The following is a 19,598-nucleotide window of genomic DNA, read 5'->3' on the forward strand; positions in this document are numbered from 1 at the left end:
GATCTGTGATAAATAAGTCACTTTCTGACAGGCCCAGGAATCCCAGGTTGTCTTGGGACCTTAAGAAGAGAGGACTTCGCCCAAACTCATACACCTATCTGCAGCACAGATAAATCCCTGGCTGGGCTCAAGGCTTTTGAAAAGTCGAATCTGAGGGTATATCTCTCTCTCTCTCTCTATATATATATATATAGACACACATATATATGTATACACATATACACACACACATATTTATATGAGCTCCAACAAAGCCAATATTAAAAAATGAAGCCTATGTAGAACACAATTATTCTTGTCAAACATTACGCAAATAATGAGATTATGTATAAATAAGACAAAAATTTATTTTGCAAATAATTTAGTCCTACTATGATTTGTCTTTGGTAAAAATGGAGGACTAGAGAGAACAAACATGTTTCAAAAGAAACTATAGAACACCTGCTGTTAGATCCTTGTCCTTTGCTTTTCAGTTTTATTGTCTACAATTTATTTTGACTGAATCCTGAATTCTTTCCTGGCTATAAGTCTCCAGACTAATGTTTTTTTTTTCTCCTTTTTCTTTCATTTTTCTCCCATTTTTTCTCTGACTTGGAATCATTAGAAATTAAAACTGTGCTTTTCTTAAAGCCCTGTGAACTGAAGCTAGACAACTTAAACTTTGGGAGAAATAATAGCAACTTATTTATATACATAAACCATTTTTGTACCTGCCTACTGATATATGGACCTCAGAGTAGTATGGCCTAAATCAGTTTTTCAAGATTGCTTTCCACTTTTGTTGTTATGATCTTTTCTCCTTTTTTCCTTCACTTTCATTCTCTCTTCCTCCCCCTATTTTTCTCTGTGGGACATGAGACTTTACAATCTGCTACCAATGAGCCCCTTCAACAATGTGGAACCTAACCATCTAGGAATAAACTGTCCCAATGATTGGGGATCAGACCAAACCTGTGACTAAAGACTCATTTTTTTCTACAATGCTTTCTCCAAAATATTTTTAAGAAGAAAAGGGAAATGTGAAAGGAAAATAAAATCGCAGGATCCCAAACTTGCTATGACAAAAGGGAAAGTGAGCTTGGAAACTGAGGCTCACACACACACACACACACACGCACACAAACTGCCTTTCCTTTTCTTCATAAATAGGTATTTCCCCAGGTGGTCTCCCTCACCCTGATAATGTAAATTAACATCTTATTCTCTTAAGTATGGGACAAGAGGAGACTAGAAATCATCCCACAGTCCAGTCTGAGATGAATACATATTTAACTTCTTCCTCTACTCTATGTTTACTTGAGCTTATGTAAACTGAAGGTTTACTGAACATGAGACAAATACATAATTCATAATGGACTGTTCCTCTACCCCTTCCTTTTCACGTGCAACATGTGGATTCAGTGAGCATTAATCAAAGCTTCATAAGAATGTGACCATATGCTCCCTCTTTTTTTTCTTTTCTCCTTTCTTCCCCTGCTTACTTTTTCCCTCTTAATATTGAAGCCCTCAAAATCCTCTTTGGAAAAAGCATGGACCACAGATGCAACTGTGGCTTGTGTCTCTTTTTCCTAGGGATGTCCTCAATCTTGGGAAAATAAACCTTTAAATTGATTAAGATCTGTCTCAGACACTCTTTTTGCTTTACACCTTCCAATAAAATGTTAATAAAGCCACAATAAAAAGAAGAATATAGGCCCTATAGTGAAACTGCTGAGTTTCAAATGATGACTTCCACTTGTGTGACCTCGTATGTTTGGCCCTTGAGTTCTTAGAACCTCAGTTTGTTTCCTCTAAAATGGGGGTAATATTTACCTGATAAGGTTTTGCATAGATAAAATTTAAAAAATCATGTAAAGTACTTAGCACTGTACTGGACACATAAAGAAAGAACTGAGCAAGAGAACGCAGAGAGAAAAGGAGAAAATTCTCAGTTCCTAGTAAGGAGGCTGATGAAACAGTACAGAACAGCATGTTTCCATGTAGAAATAAAACAAGTATGTTGGGATGGAAAGTTTTGATAAAAAATTCACAGATCTGGCAGGGTGCGGTGGCTCACACCTGTAATCCCAGCACTTTGGGAGGCCGAGGTGGATGGATCATGAGGTCAGGAGATCCAGACCATCCTGGCTAACACGGTGAAACCCCATCTCTACTAAAAATACAAAAAATTAGCCGGGCGTGGTGGTGGGCGCCTGTAGTCCCGCTACTCGGGAGGCTGAGGCAGGAGAATGGTGTGAACCGGGGAGGCGGAACTTGCAGTGAGCCAAGATGATGCCACTGCACTCCAGCCTGGGCGACAGAGTGAGACTCCGTCTCAAAAAAAAAAAAAAATTCACAGATCTCCCCTGTGTCCGCCCCCCGCCCCTCAAAAAAAGACAGAAAAATAAAACCTGGAAAAAAAAAAAGACTGGATCATAGTTTTTTGATGCATGGTATAGATCCAGCAACTTTTTAGTAGGTTTTCTGTGTATTTTATTACCATGTGATCAATTAACCACAATTTGAGATCCGTATTGGCCAAAAGCAATCTGATTACCTGTATGTTGCTGCTGACCATTGTGATAACTATTCCCACCTTGTCTTTATCAGTGACATGCTGCCTCTTGGCTGCCATTACTCCAGGACTTTATTAACTCCATTGAAATCAGGGTAGCCTCCCCTCTGGTCACATTTAGTCTGTGAATGGGAGCGACCACTGAGCTTTTAAAGGATACAGGTGTTCCCTCACTATTTATAAACATCTTAGTGAAAGGAGGGCCTTCTAAGCTTTCTCAGAAGATGTGATTGGGAGATGGGTATGCATGTTACACACCAATATTTCTGTCTCCCTAAGCCTTTGGATTCCTTCCTCCACACCATGCATAGACATTCTGGCATCTCATCCTCATTAAATGGGGGCACTGCTGAGTTCAAGTTTCAGTTAACCAACTAAGTAAGATCTTAGAGCCACTTCCAGCAGCATAATTTAAAATATGACATTTAGAATCTCTAGTCAGTGAACTTATATAAATGAATTTAGTTTGACACGGTGTTATATTTTACTCGTTTTGGTCTAACTCTCCTAGAATCTACTTCCATACACATTCCCAGGTTTCAGTCAATATATATGTTAGAAAATCTTGCAACTATTTTATTTATAATATTGGCTGTTTTCTCCAGGGTCATACTGTATATCTAAGTCCCAGAAACATGCTGAGATTTGACTCAAGTTGTGGGTATAAGGACAATATGGGATAATTACAGTGGGTCTTGAGGATAATTAACATCCCTTTGAAAGCATCTGTTCCAGATGAAGTTATCATAGGGTGTTCCAGCAAAGGAAGGCTAGTCATGGTAGAAGTGATCTACTGCCACTGTCAAAGGTGCTCATAGTGAGTTGTGGATTTGAGATTTTCAATTTCCTTTGAATCCTACCAGATTTCCCAATTCCAAGTTTCAGGGCCTCATTATTTCTCAATCAGTTCCCTAATGGTTACATGGAAATCTTGTGAAGGCCATGAATTCAACTGTTGTTGTAATCCAGCCACTTGCACAGTTAAATTTTGTATTTGATTTTCAGCAATAGTGGCTCTGTGGTTACAAGAAACGATATATATGACTGCCACAGAAATGCTCTGATTCTCTGACTATGACCTTGAGCTTGTCCTTTCCTTTCTGAAAGTGCAGCAATGCACTTGAGAAAACCAAGTCCACACCACAGTCCTTGTTGTCATTACTGCTTCTTTAACAATCACGTTCCGCAGTCACTTGGGCTCCCAAGGCATTTGCTTTAGTTAGCACTTCATCACAATCAACCACAGGTGATAATCTAACTTATTGGAATACCACATTATGTCACAGATAATTAGCATCCAATTTCACTTTGGCAAGAAACTCAGTACTGCCCTCAAACCTAATTATGTGCAGAACCCATTTCCAAATCCCATTTTTGAAAGTCTGTCTCCTCAGATGACTCCAAATACTAATTCTATATCAGGATTCAATCTGGGAACAGAAACTACACCAGTAATTTGAACAAGAAATATTTAATATAAAAGATTATAACTTGTAAATTGATGATTAACTATCAAACTGGAAGCAGCAAACAAAAAAATGCAGCTACTACCTCTAGGGCTGAAGGAAGATGAATTAAGGAGGAACTGAGAAAAAAAAGCTGCCGTTACCACCCACTTCAACACGATTCAGATCTTCTTGGAGAGGTTTGGCTGCCCTAAGTGCACGCATTCTTCCGGTGGTGAAGAAAATTTCCAGAGAGCAAGGGCCAGGCTGGCCCCTAGGAGTGGCCTACTGGGTAGAGGAGAAACTTGCAAGAGGGTACCAGTTCCCTGAAGCTGGTCTTCAAGAGCTATTGAGATAAGCACAACTAGGCCTTTCACACACCACTCTACTGGCTGCCATGGTGATAAATAGCACACCCAAATTGGAAAGGAAGTCCCTTTATCCTGCTGTGGCCTTACAGTGTCCTTTCAGTGCCTTCTATTAACAAAGCCTCTAGTAGCATTGAGCCAGCTGGCAAAGAAGAAATGTTTATAGGATCCAGCTCTAGTATCACAAAGCAGGGTAAAGGGGTAGATTTAGAGTTGAGAGGCAATAAATTAATAGGTAGGAACTGAAGGCTCAGCGGAACTGTCAAGCCGATGCCTACATGTGGTCTCTCTGGCATGGCATTGTAGAATGGCCTAACTTCTTTTGTGGTGGCTCAAGACTCCAGGAGCAAACTCTCTCAGTGAACAAGGCTGAGGCTGCTGCACAGACGTTGTGCAACCTCACCTCAGCTGTACTGCACTTAAGCAGCCACAAGCTCACTGAGATTGCATGAAAGGAGGCAGAGATCCCCGCTTTCAATAAAAGGAGCATGGAATAATTTACAGGTGGTTTATAACCTTCACACCACGTCATATTAATTATCTTGATAAAATTAACCTCATGAATAATAGATGTCAAAAGAGTGGTTCACCAATTATTTGCTATTTTTCTTAACTCAGACTCCATTTCATGAAAGTGGATGTAATTTAATATTTTATTTTCAAGGTTATTTCCAACTTTTGTAAGAGCTCCTCTTCTTTTCTCAATACTTTCTTCAATTCTTTCTCATATGAGTTTTCTTTGTCTAATGATATGTTACAGCACATATTGTCATAGAATTATTCCTCTTCTTGGGTGGTAGAAACACTTTGGTCTTTTGTTATAGACCTCACGATGGCTATGTCATTGAAACTTGATTTTTTTTGGAGCCAGGAAGGTGATGATGCCAGGACCTGTGGGAACAGTAACTTTCAAGCAACATTTGATATTAAACCAACTATGGTAATTATTGTAAAACCACTTATTAAAACAAGCTTATGTCAGTTTATACCAATGATCCTATCATCTGAATACAGTTCAAATGTCTTCATACCCTTTTCTGATCTTTAGTTCCATATGCAATCAAAGCTTTACATCATTTACTATATATATTTTATATATATATATAATAACATAATAAAATGGCGATGGCCTCTGCCAATGCTTAGTATTCTTTAGTGTTACTGGAATGCAAGCATATTTAGTTCATTTTAAGGTACTGTAGGAAGAGGTTGGGAATATTTTACTAGAAAAGGTGTCCAGATCTCCTCATTTTATAATCGGAGAGACAGAAATGGTAAAGACTGTTGGAAAACTTTTAAAAGCTGTTTGTTTTAGTCTAGTATTGCTAGTCTCCTTAATTATGGTCTGTGTTCATTGGGGGAGTGCCTTTAGGGAACAGGGTTTTGTTCTACAGAGCTCTCCCGACTTTAACGTTATTTAGGTTAGTTGATTTATCCAAGATGGGTTCTTAATTTCATTATTGCGTATTCATAGAAATACAGAGATTTCCAGGAAATTATTCTTTATTGAGGCTAAAAAGAGGGTTTTAGTTTGTTTTGTTTTAAAATCACTACTAATATTTCCTAGCCACTAGCAGAAAATGTTGAGATTCTTTCTAAGTCAGACTCCGGCATATGTGGTAAAAGAGAAATTACCTTGATGTATTTTCTGAACCCTTATTGCTTTGATGTTTGAACTGAGCTCAACATTAAAATGGATCGTTATAATGAAGTGCTTCTTGGCTTATTTCAGAACTTAGCACTGAAAGCTTTTCCAAATAAATCACATGCTAAGGAAGCAAATTTCTTTCAATTTATGGGTGGCAGTGGGTGGAGTCCCTAGCTGCTGATGTCCTTGGATTTTGCTTAGTGTGGATTGGGAACTGGTGTTGGCAAAATTCAGTCTCTTGTGTGAATTTCAGCTAAGGGTTGAAGAGTTCTTTCTTTTCTCCAAATAGGCCAGTGGCTCTCAAAGTGTGGTCCCTTGGAATGCTGGGGATTGCCAAGATCTTTTCAATGAGTCCACAGGGTCAAAACTATTTTTATTGTAATACTAAGATGTTATTTGACTTTTTCACTATGTTGACATTTGCAGTGGTGTACAGAAGCAATGGTGGGTAAAACTGCCTTTTGCCCAAATCAAAGCACTGGCACTCATTGTATTTCCTCACTGTCAGGTACTTGCAATCCCTGATGAAGCAATAAAAATATTGATTTTACTAAATCTTCACCCTTTAGTAAATTTCTGTCTAATATTTTGTGTGGTGAAGTGAGATGTACACATAAACCACTTATGCTGCATACTGAAACAAGATGGTTGTAATGCACCTGTGTAATGCTTGGATTGCAAACTAGCTGCTTTCTTCAGGGAATACTCTTTTTACTTGAAAGAATGACTGGAAGACAAACTATTTTTTAGATTTAGTTTAGATTTGGGGATTTGGGAGACTTTTTCTTGAAAATGAGTGAAATGTGCCATCACTTCAAAGAAAATAACTGATGGCATTTACTGCCAAAGGCAGAAATTGTACTTTCAAGTTGTGATGGTTAATTTAGGTATTAACTTGACTAGATTGAGGGTTGCCTACATGGCTGGTGAAGCATTGTGATTGGGTGTGTCTAGGAGGGAGTATCTTGAAGAAGGAGATTGGCATGTGAGTCTACCTGAGAGAGGAAGACCTGCCCTCAGTGTGGGCAGGCACCTCCAAAGGGCTGGGGGACCAGCTGGGACAAATGGACAGAAAAAGTGGTATTCACATGCGTTCTCTTTGTCTCTCTCTCCTCTGTCTCTCCCTTCTGGAGGAAGACGCTTTTTCTCCTTCTCTCTTTGGACATCAGATTCCAGGTTCTTCAGCTTTTGGACTGTGGGACTTGCACCAGCAGCCTCTTGGGGGCTCTTGGGCCTGACTAGGGGGTTGTACCATTGACTTTCTTGGTTCTAAGGCTGCTGAACCTGGACTGAACCATGCTACTGGCTTGAGCCATGCTACCAGCTGCTTTGGTTCTTCAGCTAGCAGATGGCCTGTGGTGGGACTTTGTCTCTGTGACCCTGTGAGTAAATTCCCTCTAATAAATCCCCTACCACGCATTCTACTGGTTCTGTCTCTCTGGAAAACCCTGAATAATACATAACTGAAAATCAGAATTTTGGAAAATCTGTACCTGCACCATAAATTTCCTAGTACTTAAAGTATTTTCTGATAACATAGGTTGAATATTAATGAATATGATTTTTTATATCATATAGGGAAATGGCTCATCATTTGGAAGAGCTGCATAACTCAGTGAACGAATAATGTACAAATGACTAATGCATCATGTAACAACATCATGCATTAAAAAAGATCTAAAGTTTTAATGTAACAGGACACTAAAAGTTTATTTGATAAGGTTTAAGATTAAATTGCAACTAATCTTCAAGCAATGACCACTTATCCATTTTTGGTGTAGTATCAAAGAAAAATATTCCTTTGTCAGATGAGTAGGTTGCGAAAATTTTCTCCCATTTTGTAGGTTGCCTGTTCACTCTGATGGTAGTTTCTTTTGCTGTGCAGAAGCTGTTTAGTTGAATTAGATCCGATTTGTCAATTTTGTCTTTTGTTGCCATTGCTTTTGGTGTTTTAGACATGAAGTCCTTGCCCATGCCTATGTCCTGAATGGTAATGCCTAGGTTTTCTTCTAGGGTTTTTATGGTTTTAGGTCTAACGTTTAAGTCTTTAATCCATCTTGAATTGATTTTTGTATAAGGTGTAAGGAAGGGATCCAGTTTCAGCTTTCTACATATGGCTAGCCAGTTTTCCCAGCACCATTTATTAAATAGGGAATCCTTTCCCCATTGCTTGTTTTTGTCAGGTTTGTCAAAGATCAGATAGTTGTAGATATGCGGCGTTATTTGGTGGGACTGTAAACTAGTTCAACCATTGTGGAAGTCAGTGTGGCGATTCCTCAGGGATCTAGAACTAGAAATACCATTTGACCTAGCCATCCCATTACTGGGTATATACCCAAAGGACTATAAATCATGCTGCTATAAAGACACATGCACACGTATGTTTATTGTGGCATTATTCACAATAGCAAAGACTTGGAACCAGCCCAAATGTCCAACAATGATAGACTGGATTAAGAAAATGTGGCACATATACACCATGGAATACTATGCAGCCATAAAAAATGATGAGTTCATGTCCTTTGTAGGGACATGGATGAAATTGGAAATCATCATTCTCAGTAAACTATCGCAAGAACAAAAAACCAAACACCGCATATTCCCACTCATAGGTGGGAATTGAACAATGAGATCACGTGGACACAGGAAGGGGAACATCACACTCTGGGGACTGTTGTGGGGTGGGGGAAGGGGGGAGGGATAGCATTGGGAGATATACCTAATGCTAGATGACGAGTTAGTGGGTGCAGCACACCAGCATGGCACATGTATATATATATAACTAACCTGCACAATGTGCACATGTACCCTAAAACTTAAAGTATAATAATAAAAAAAAGAAAAAAAATAAAATAAAATAAGAGAAGGAAAAAAAAGAAAAATATCTACAATTATCTAAAGAGCAATAAAATACAGCTCCCTTTTCTAACTACATATCTGTGAAAGGATGGATTTTTTTTCATGTATTTCAATTAAGACAACAAATCACAACAGAATGAATGTAGAAACAGATATGAGAATCTAGATGTCATCTATTAAGCCAGACATTAAAGAGACTAGCAAAAAAATGCTACTTGCTCACTGAAATTTTTGTTTTGTTTTGTACAGCATAAAGCATACACTTTTAATATATAAACATTTATGTTAACATGTAATGGTCATATTATTATTTTAATGAATTAAAAATTTAAAAACCTCTTTAAATTTTCTGGTCAATAGTGATAGATAATGATACACAAAAATAAGCACATTTTGGGTTCTCAATAATTTTTAGTAGTGTAAAAATTACAGACAGAAAAATGTTTTAGAATTCTTGGTGTAGGCTAACCTGCTTTTCAGTTGGATGCACTGGGGCACATGTTAAAACAGAAAACTATCAACAGACGGATACTTCCCCTTGGCACGCAAATCAGTTACTGTCATAAATGGCTCTTGGGATCACATCCCAGGTCTCATGTTCTTCTGTCTGCTAAACAGTCACTATATGGAATTCTCAACCTCTGGCTTGTGTGACAATAATCTCAAACTTTTCAATTTTTTTTGCACAATACAAGTAGGGCTCTTAAGTCACATTCTGGAAATTTACTTTGTGGTTGTTTTGTTTTGTACTTAATGCTACTAATGTCTAGGTTTGGACATTAATGTGCAGGTCTTTTTCTTTTTTCTCTTCCCTCCTTTTCTTTATTTCTCTTCTCTCTCCTTTTCTTTCATGTCTTTATTTTTGTTTTTTTTCTCTCTTTTTTTTTAAATGGAGATCGCTGAGGGGTTGTAGAGATTATAATAGGAGACTCATCTTTATATTGTAAGCATAAAAGTGCTATATTAATATTTCCTTCCCAAGAACATCATTCTACACCAGACGGTAAACGTTGTGATCCCAAGTAACTTGGTGAGGACTCCAGTTTGTAGCTCTGAAAATTATATGGCATGTATTTTTAACACTGACTAGTACTATTCCTTACAGAACGCATGTGACCAAATCCATAACATATACATGCTTGAAAATTAAAAGTAAATCATTAAGAGTTTGGGAGACCATTTTGTTCAACAGAGATAAAACAAGATGGCACAAATATAATTTTGAAATTACATTCCAATAGCAAACATCATGGTCATAATTAGTATCATAATGACTATTTTGACCATCATTATGGCTACCATGTATAAAAGGAAATTTTCAACTCACAGCAGCCCGTGCGTGGAAAATAGCAAAACTGAAATTTCTGTTGCATCCCAAATGGTTCTAACAAGCTGAAGCTGATCAAGAAAGATTAACTTTGAGTGACTTAGGATGCCTTTAGTGCCTTCATCCAAAACTTCTCATGATTGATGAACACTGGGACTGGTTTTAGCCAATCACATTCAGACCTATGAACTTCTTCCCTCCTAATCAGACCACTAGTTTTCAATCTTTATTTAGAATAACACCATGAACACACACACACATATACCCTCCTCTGCTTTCTAGCACTTAAATATCCCAGATTCTGTCACCTCACTGAAACTAGTCAATAAATTGCTTCATTGGTGTGTTTACCTTTCCCCGACAAGTTAATAAACTTGGATTAGGTCTCCTTTAATTTCAGCTGTCTTTGTTTTATTTTTTGATAGTTGCTCACTAAGTGGAGGAATAGTATTAAGTATTTTACATATATTTTGACATTTCAATTCTTAGTAAAACCTCCATTGTAGTCAGGTCACATGCTGGTGAAGATCACAAATTCAAACCAGAGTGCTTGAGTTCTGATCTTGCTCCCCAACTTATATCAACATGATCTTCTGCAAGTTTTTTCACCTCTATGTGCCTGTGTTTACGAGTAAAATGGCAATAATAATAGAACAAAATCCATAGGCTTGTTGAACACAGCAGCAAGATAACACATAAAAATGATTAGAATGGTGCCCAGCACAGAGTAAAGCATTCAATATTAACTATGATGAATTCCATTTACAGATGAAAAAATTGAGCCTTCCAGCAACTGAGGAATTTGCTTCAGGTCACAGCTAGTAAGTGATAGAGCTAGGATTTCTCTCAAGATTTATTTTATGGCAAAATCTTGTGCTGAAAAATTCTTAGTTATAACTACTTTCTACAATGCTTCCCTTTGTTTTGTTGTATTAATTTGTTAAAACGATATAGTCTTGCCTTCTCTTGTTTATTTTATTTTATTCCTTTAAATATAGCATTTTAGAAGAAAAAAGCAGATCATAATGAAACAGAAAATGAAAAACATTCTAAAGCTATGTTGAAAAATCCATCATTGTCTACATGATAAAAGAATTCCTATGTTAACAGTTCATTCTTCACCAAAGGGTTTAGCTATTAAATTGATAAATACCACCCTCATTATAAGTTATTTGTTTCTTGAAAAAATTATTTTCTTATAAACATTCTCCGGTTTCTGAAAGTAAAATTTGACTTATTTTAAAATACTCCATTTGATCTATGTAAAGTACCTACTATAAAGAGGCATCTGTTAATAAACAGGTTGAAAACCAAAATATGAATATCAAAATAATTTCTAACCTTTAGATAGATAAACTTCATAACCAGTTAAGAAGACGTGTTTCATGTGAGTTGACTTGAAAAAGTTTTAGTATTTTTACACCTATGCAAACCATGGTAATCATTATTCATACGTAAGGTAAAAAAATGTCAATCTTGAAGTCATCCTAAGAAGCAGTTTGCACGAGGGAACTGACATTGGAGATTTCTTCTTAAAGATTTAACCTCCAAATGCATTGGTGAAGTGTTGAAAGGGAACATACTTATGTACTTAAGGATTTTTAAGGAATAGAAGCAATTACTATATCAAACATACATGCACATGAGAAGTACATACACACTGCACACACAAATCTCCTGCTGTAATCAGATGAACAGAATGGTTAATGTTTGTCTTGCCTTTGGAGCTACATGAGCACTTTGTACCCAACGAATAACTAATGTATTTCAATTACTGATTGGTAGAGTGTTATGTTTCTGATAGTTCTGTCAGTATCACAGGTTTTTATTTTTATACTTTGCATTTCACTTTCTTATGATGAGAAACAAACACTTGGAAAAGCTTACTCAGCTTTTAAGCAAAAGATACAGTGTGATCAAGGTTGATGACTAAAATAATAGAATGTCTTGAAATTAAGATATGAACCAAATGTTTCTCATTTCCATTTCTGAAAATCTGAACATTGTCAAGCCATGGATTTGTTTTGTTCTTTTGTTGAAAACTAGTAATATAAAGAATAGATAGTCCCAAGTGTACCGGATGCAAAGAAAGAGGGGCAACACAGGGTGGAGAAGAAAGCTATGGCCCCCCACCGCCCCCCGCCCACACAGACAGTGAGATAGAGAGAGATAGTATACACACATATATTTGTTTGTACTATCAGCTGAAAGGGCCTAGAAAAAATAAGACCCTATATCAGTGGGCACACTGGTGCCCAGATCTCAGTTTCTGACGCCATTCTTTGCAAAAAGAAATAAGAACTTCTTAGGGAAATGGCTAATTTCAGGACTGAGGCAGGGAATGTACAGTATCAACCTAGAGGATCTTATAGTGCCAAAAAGAAAGAAAATGCTCAAAACAATGATTGGAATATGTGAAAGGGATACAGGAAGCAAACTAAAAGGGCTCCTAATAGCCAATGCTAAAAGTTGAACAACCAAATAGATAGCATAGTATTGGACTATAACCTGAAGTATAAAACAAATATATTTGGCTCCATAATGATATGGATAAATAATTGAATAAAAAAATAAATGAATAAGAGACAAATATCCCATATAGAAGAATTTCAAATAATTTATATAGATAATGACTGGGCTGGATGTGGTGGCTCACACCTCTAATCCTAGAACTTTGGGAGGCCGAGGCAGGCAGATCACTTGAGATCAGGAGTTCAAGACCAGCCTGGCCAACATGGCGAAACCCTGTCTCTACTAAATATACAAAAAATTAGTTGGGTGTGGTGGTGCACACCTGTAATCCCAGCTACTCAGGAGGCTGAAGCAGGAGAATCACTTGAGCCCGGGAGGCAGAGGTCGCAGTGAGCCGAGATCAGGTCACTGCACTCCAGCCTGGATGACAGAGTGATACTCCGTCTCAAAAAATATATAATAATAATAGTAATGACTGAATATATACAGAAATACATACTTACATAAGTAAATGAATAGGAAAGAATAGACAAATCTCCAGTGAAGAAGAATTCTAAATAGTTTAAGCAGATACTTCCTGCTCAAGGAGCATCCACCACCTTTCAGTCCCTTAAGTGTGGGCTGTACATAGTGATTTCCTTCATGATAGGGAAAGAAAAAGGGAAGAGTACCTTTACCACTTTATCATGGAGAAACCTGACAAATACTATCCCAGCCAGATAATCAAGGTGAACATCAGCAGTGATGAGTGCCATTGATTCCACGTACCCTTTGTGTGATATAACAAAAATGAGACTTTACCTCTTTGGTATTTATCTCCCAAATCCCATAAATCCAGCCTAGCAAAAAGCAAAATGTCATAAAAATTCCAAGTGAGGGACATTCTACATAACACCTGACCTGCACCCCTCAGCACTGTCAAGGTCATCAAAAACAAGGAAAGACTAAGGAATCACCACAGTCTAGAGAAGCCTAAGAAGACATGACAACTAATGTAGTGTGGTATCCTGAATGGTATCTGGAACAGATAAAATGACATCAGGGAAAAACTAAGACAATCTGAATAAAGTATGAACTTTGATAACAATGTGTCAATATTGATTATTAGTTATGACAGATGTACCATGCTAATGTAAGCTACTACCAATAGGAAAAGCTGGGTGTGGGATATATGGAAAGTTTCTTTACGATCTTTGCAATTTTCTATAAATCTAAAGCTATTTCAATGAAACATTTATTTGAAAATATCGGAAAGGCAAAAGACCAAGAATAATCAAGACAATCTTAAAAAAAAAAAAAAGAAAACAAATAGAAGGATGATTTACTCTACCTGACTTCAAGATTCACCATAAAGCTACTAAATCCAAATCAGTGTAATATTGGCAAAGAACAAATAGATTAATTAGACAAAATGGAGAGTATAGAAAAAGGACCAAATATACAGTTAAATGATTTTCAACAAGAGCACAAAAGCAACCTAATGGAGAAAGGAGAAGCTCTTCAACAAACATGTTGGAATACAGGATTAAAAAAAGCCTACCCCCATCTCACACCATACACAAAAAATTAATTTAAATTAGATCATCTAACTAAAATGTAAATACTAAAAAATAGAGCTAATGAACAAAATCTTAGAAAAATATCTTTGCAAACTTGTACTGGGCAAATATTTCTTAGAAAAAAAGTAGCTGAATCTAAGAGAAAAAAGACTTTATTGAAATTTAAAGCTTTAGCTCTTTAAAATATGTCATTGAATAAATAGACAAGTCATAAATTTTGAGAAAATTTGGGCAACACATATATCTGATGAAGGATTTGTAAACATAATAGGTGAAGAACTCATGTAACTCCACAATAAAAAAGATAAAATTCCAATTAAAAAAAATGGGCAAAAGACTAGAGCATACAAAAAATATGACAAAAGGTCAATAAACACATAAGAAAAAGCTAAAAATCCATCATTAGGGGAGTTCAAATGAACATGACAATGGTATACCATTCTATAGGCATAAACTGACTATAACTTAAAAGACTGACAATTTCATATTTTGAAAAGAAGTTGAAGCTATCAGAATGTTTATAGTAGCTTTATTTATCATAGCCCCAAACTGAAAACAACCCAGATGTCTCTAACATTGTATATTCATACATGAAATACTGCTCACCCATAAAAGGGAGCAAACTATTGCTACAACAGAATGAGTAAATCCCCAAAAAAATCTGCAAGGGAAAGAAGTCAAGAAAAAAAAGTCCATATTATATGGTCTCATTTATACGAAATTCTACAATAGACCAAAGCTAATCTATAGCAATAGAAATGGCATCATTGGCTACTTATTGGGAGGTGTTACCTGAATAGAGGAAAGAGGAGTGATGGTGGAAATGTTCTGTATCTCGATGCCCATTTATCAATACTGATTGAATGGTACACTTAGATACATATTTCTTATATGTAAATTACATCTCAGTCCTAACAAGAGCCCAGGAATGTTTTTTTTTTTTTTTTTTTTTTTTTTTTTGAGATGGAGTCTCGCTCTGTCACCCAGGCTGGAGTGCAATGGTGCGATCTCAGCTCACTGCAAGCTCTGCCCCACCGCATTCACACCATTCTCCGGCCTCAGCCTCCCGAGTAGCTGGGACTACAGGTGCCTGCCACCATGCCTGGCTAATGTTTTGTATTTTTAGTAGAGATGGGGTTTCACCGTGTTAGCCAGGATGGTCTCGATCTCCTGACCTCGTGATCTGCCTGCCTTGGCCTCCCAAAGTGCTGGGATTACAGGTGTGAGCCATCACGCCTGGCTGAGCCCAGGAATTTTAACAGATATTGCACACAGTTACCAATAATATATAATGGATAACATTTACTGATGAATTATGATGTTCAAACATTATTTTAAGTGTTTTTCATATATTAATTCACTTAATCCTCACACTCACTGTTTGGAGTTGACACTGTGAGTAAATCATAAAACTGAAAATCAAACCTGGCTTCAGAGCCCCCACTTTTAATCAGTTTGCTGTATTGAGGCAGAAATTAAAGAAATAAAGAAAAATAAAATTAAAAAGAAAGAGAAATAAGCCTTCCTGTATTAGGCTGACTTATCCCAGAGGCAGCAACAGGCACTGCCCAAATCCAGGAAAAGCCTTGATAAACACTATCTGAGAAACTAGGACAGAAATGAATGTGCTCTGGAGACTCTCCCAGCACTCCCTCAACATAGGGAGAAGAAGGAAAAATTTTCCTTTCTTTGTGGTATGAGTTTATAGATTCCTGTTTTCTGCAACTAGTGACTTCAAGTAGTTTTATCTAAGCAGCAGAGTGAAGGTCATAAACCATCTGAGCAGCCCTGAGATACAGCCACCTGGGCGCTACAGTGAAGGTTATGGGATAAGCCCAAGCTAGGCACTAGAGCAAACCTAGATAACAGATATCTGGGCTGCATAGAAACGGTCATGTGTAATCCTGAGTTATGAACCTGTCATAATTTGATTAACTGTCTTTGTTCCACCTCTGTATCCTTGCTTTCAAGCCACTGTAAGCTTGCTTCAAACTAGCCAACCCCTTTTGAAGTATGTATAAAAGCCAAGACCTGTCTTTGTCCTTGGCCCAGTTTTTGGATGTTAAGTCTGCTGGGTCTGAGTGCACTCAATAAAGATCCTCCTGTATTCACCCCAAGGTCTCTCTGGTCCTCCTGATTCCCACAACAGTATGTCCCCATGCAAAGAGAAATCTGCAAAGATCAGAATCTTCATTTAAGAATGGCACCTCCTTGCAAAATTCTGGGGGCTAGTCCTTATTTGAGGGCATACAGCCTTCTGAGTAGTCTTCTCTCCCACTGTCATGGGCTTTACCTCTGCCTGCCAAATTCCAGCTCAACTTAATTCTGGAATTTGATAGGACCACAGTCATGATATAATTGGTGATTTATTATTCATCATTTTAAACAACCTTTAGATAGATGAATGCTTGTGACAGGGTCCAAATATGTTTGAGAAGCAGAGTTTTCACACAAACAGATCTTCTACATTATGTTCTGTGTTTACACAGAATTGAAATAACCTGAGGGTTCCAGGTGAGCTCCCATAATCACAGGACAGTTTAAATGATTGTATTCAAACCACTAAATACCTTAAGGCAGAAGGATCCTTGATTGGTATAAATATCTACTATAAAGGCTTTTGCTGTTTAAAAAAGCAAAACAAAATAAAAAATTACCAACTACTAAAATTAAAATAAAAGTATAATGAAAAATTGAAATAATAAAAAATTGCTAGTGGCAGTTCAACATAAATAGCATGGGGAATGAGGTGTATTCTGAAAGATTAATTCATCAGATAATTCTATAACGTGTTCCATGATACAGGTTGTTTTTTCAGTTTGGTGTTTACAATCATCCAGAAAGCTTGTGTTCCTCCAGCCCCATTGGGTTACTGAGGCAGTCCAAAGAAAGGGCATGACAAAAATGACCAAAAGTTGAAAGGACTAATATGCTGGGAAGGGGTCAAGGGTTCATTCATAGAATAAATACTCTGCCTCTCCTAAAACCCAGGAGAAAAATCAGATCAGTCCACTCTTTAGGTCAGCAAAAGTGTGTGGCCTTAGAGAAAGACTGAGTTGGTGGTTGAGAAGAAACACGTCATCCCCACAGGAATCGCACTTCCTCTCTCCTGAAATACAGAAGTCACGTGGAAGGGTAAAAAGACAAAATGTCATCCTGGATCAGCAGAATGAATCCTGGTTTTAGCAGCTAGCTTCTGGCTTCCCTGTGAGGCGACAGATGTTTCAACATATACGTTAAGACATGCTATGCACTTAAGTAGAGTAAAAGAGTAGCAGGTCTTCACAGTATAAAAAGGCACAAAGACTGGATCCTGGCTCTAAAAGGAAGTTGAACAATCTATTTTCCCTGGTTAGTGCTAAATGTATGTTAAAGGAAGTTGAAAAGTCTATTTTTCCTGGTTAGTGCTAAATGTATATCATCAAGGAAAAATAAATGAGCAACTTTAAGGACCTCAATGTTCTGTGGAAATAGCAATGGGAAAGAAAAATGTCTTGATTTGTCAAAGCAAAAACAACAACAACAAAAAGGGAGATTCCCAGGATAAACAATAGAGCAAGCAAAGCAATATCAAAATAGGTGCAAGAAGGGAGGTGCTAAGGACAGAAAAATTACTGTTGGCACAGAAACTGAGGGAAGGACTGTTGTTAGGGAGGGAGGGGTTGACTAGGAAAGTAGCTCATCAGCAGCTCAGGCTCACACTAAGGCATGAAGCCAACCTGATTACAAGTGTTGTCAGGTCACAGCTAGGAGAGAGGGGACAGATATGCCCAACAATGGTAATTTTGACTAAAATATGTTCCTTTGGAAGGAAAAGAGTGAGGTGAACAGCCAGGATCTCAGCCTGACTCTTTTTTTTTAAACTTCTATTTTAAGTTCAGGGGTCCAAGTGCAGTTTTATGCCATGTGGGTTTGTTGTATAGACTATTTTGTCACCCAGGTATTAAGCCTAGTAGCCATTAAATACTTTTCCTGATCTTCTCCCTCCTTCCACATTCCACCCTCTGAAGGACCCCAGTGTGTCTTTGTTCCTCTCTATGTGTCCATGTGTTCTCATCTTTTAGCCCCCACTTATAAGTGAGAACATGTGGTATTTGGTTTTCTGTCCCTGCATTAGTTTGCTAAGGATAATGGCCTCCAGCTCTATCCATGTCCCTGCAAAGGACATGATATCATTCTTTTTTGTGGCTGCATAGTATTCCATGGTGTATATGTACCACATTTTCTTCATCTGATCTATCATTAATGGGCATTTGGGTTGATTCCATGTCTTTGCTATTGTGAATAGTGCTGCAATGACTCTTGAAGCCTCTCTGTACCACTAGCAATGGCTAGCAGCTTCTGACCTTAATGATAAAACACATAATAATAAGTAAATGGCTTCCTAGAAAACACAAGGGCTTTCCCTTTATTATGGCTTTTAAGTCAACCAAAGATATTTTCACGCTCCATCTGTGACCTGGCAAGTTACTTAACCCTTCTAGACTTCAGCTTCCTCATAGGGAAAATGGGACTATACAGCATCTCTCTCATAGGATCGTTATAATGATTAAAGCAGACAATACCTAGGACCCGGCATGAAGTGGGCTCTGAAGTGTTTGTAGTGTAGCCACTGTGTCTGATTCTCTTTTGGTAAGATACTTCTGCTTTAATTATCGCATTTAAGCATCACAACAACATATACAAGGTGCTTTTTATTATTTACATTTTTACATATGAGAAATACAAGGCTAAAAGAACAATTTTTTAACTCCTATCTATTGTTTGAATCCAGGTCTTTCCTGACCCCCAAGTCTTTGTTCATTGTACTTAAAGTTCGGTATATATATGAAAAGGTGCTGGGGCATTATTGAGAGCCTGCCACTGACTACAGGGGTTGCGGGGCTTGGTCCAGAGTCCCTCAGGCATAATGGAATGATGTGGCTAGGTACGAGGAGACCAGTTCAAATTCATGTGGTTAAGCTGACTTTAAACTGTATGAAAAGGCTGCATAAACGGAATGGGGAAAGAGTGTCCTCCTCCCTTTATACAGGGCAATGGGTGTTGTTTCCAAATGAATGATTCATCATATCATTCCATACCAAGACCTTTTAATAGTGACACAACAAGACCCAGACTCCCCTGGTGAGGCTAATAATAGAAACAAACATTTTTTTTTTTGTCCCTTGATATGTGTTAAGCACTGTGATAAGAGTTTTTCCATTTAATATTTACATATACACTCTGAGGTCTGTGCTATTATTATCTCCATTACAAAGATGAGAAATCCAGTGCTAATGGTGGCAGAAACAGGATTGGAAATAAGATCTGCCTGGTTTTAGTGCAAATTCTAACACCTCCCATTCTGTCTTTCTTTTGGAATACAC

Source organism: Pan troglodytes, chromosome 10, assembly GCF_028858775.2.
Source record: "Pan troglodytes isolate AG18354 chromosome 10, NHGRI_mPanTro3-v2.0_pri, whole genome shotgun sequence".
Lineage (NCBI taxonomy): Eukaryota > Metazoa > Chordata > Mammalia > Primates > Hominidae > Pan > Pan troglodytes.